Source organism: Amborella trichopoda, chromosome 8 (assembly GCF_054954075.1).
Source record: "Amborella trichopoda isolate Santa Cruz 75 chromosome 8, AtrichopodaSantaCruz75HAP2 v2.0, whole genome shotgun sequence".
NCBI lineage: Eukaryota > Viridiplantae > Streptophyta > Magnoliopsida > Amborellales > Amborellaceae > Amborella > Amborella trichopoda.
The window spans coordinates 25,163,022-25,164,612 of NC_142343.1; the positions used below are offsets into that span (position 1 = coordinate 25,163,022).

General features: G+C 39.8%; 1 long non-coding RNA gene across 1 annotated transcript; it reads left to right on the forward strand.

The window, feature by feature from the left end:
• Positions 1 to 512: 512 nt before the first annotated feature.
• Positions 513 to 1,354, forward strand: LOC148780966 (uncharacterized). Its single transcript, XR_016039728.1, has 2 exons — positions 513 to 1,057; positions 1,138 to 1,354. It is a non-coding gene; the product is annotated as an uncharacterized LOC148780966 (long non-coding RNA).
• Positions 1,355 to 1,591: the final 237 nt, after the last annotated feature.

The window sequence follows — 1,591 nt, forward strand, 5'->3', positions numbered from 1 at the left end:
TGCCAATCTCATGATATGGCCACTTGATCAAAGACATTTTCCTCTTTTCAAACCATGCATTTTGGAGCCAAACTTCTCGCATCAAATTCTCCCAATCCGCTCATCATCTCATGGAAAATTTTATTTCAAAACGTGTGTCGATGAGACACACCTTGCCTTGAAATTTGGGCTTGCTCGGGTTCGGGATGACGGAGATATGGATATTCCAAATTCAATCTCGAGCTCAAATGTACCAGTTTCCATTTAATGGAAACTGATTTCTTATGGCCTCACCAGAATAGTGTAAAACCTACTCATTAGTTCAATTTCTTAAACTTTACATTTATCCCATCAAAATATAAAATTAATAAAATACTAGATATAATGTATCTAGCCATAAACTCATTGGCTTGTTGACAACTCTTTTAGAAGACGTAACCTCTTTAGGAGCTTATCATGTTCTCAATTTTTGCTTGCTCAACAAATCTTCTATTTTCAAACCTTATCTTAAACAAGATTTTAAACTCTACAAAGTTTGGGTTGCACAAAATATGGGGCGTGCCATCTTTGGCCTCCCATAAATCATGGCATACAAAATTTTTGCTCCACAACAAATTATTATTATTATTATGTGAGCTTGATCGTTGGCTTCTAGAGATTAAATCCTCAAATTTTGGGATCCAAAGGACATTTTGAACTTGATTTATGCCCAAGGAGCAAATAGACTATGTTTCTGCACGAGCATGAAATCATATTTTCAGTTAATTTCGCCGCATCCTCAATCCTTCAAACCCCCACAACACCGAGCTAAGCCTCGCCACAGGTGTCGCATGCACAACGGATTTCTTCCCTGGAAATGACATCCACTGGCAAATTTCGCGTGTAATGGGCGGCCAAAGCCAGAGGTTCTCGCTTTTACCCATGACACCTCCGCGCCCAGTGCCCCCTCCTCCATCGTACGGAAAGGGAATAAGATGGAGGAGTAATGGATGGGTTATTGGCGAATACGTTTATGAAGCAGCAGCAACACTGGTTCTCGTTGATGGAGTCGGCGTGTCTTCTTGGTCGAATGGCTCAGGTCAGTTCATGCTCTGCTCGTATTCCTCCTTTTCTTTGGTTTTTCGGTGCAGAAGAAATGAAGTAGTTGATGATGTGCAGTTTGCATATGGAAAAAACGAGCTGCGACCGGTGATGCGTTTTCCCAAGAACAAAGGAGAGGTAGAGGAACCCTCAATTCTCTCTTCCCTTTTCTCTCTCTTGTTGCCTTATTTTATAGTACTCAGGTCGAAAGGTAGATTGCCTCCCTTAACTCTGTTTTATACTTGAGAGAGTTGGGAGAGTGAACTCGCTTTAACTCTCTTTCAAACTATTGGAATCTCTCTCTCTTTCCCACGTTTTTAAGTGCGAAATCAAATCAATTGAAATTTGCTGTAACTGTCACACGCATATGAGCGATAATATAAGAAAAAGCTATCTTAATTACATAATGAATATGATAGATTTTTTACTTATTCGCTCTTGAAACTCGTTGGCTCTGCCTAAATTTTCGCCCCTGATTTCGAAAAAACATTATCTTAATGTGAAGATATGCAAAGATGGGGAGTTCTCTTAT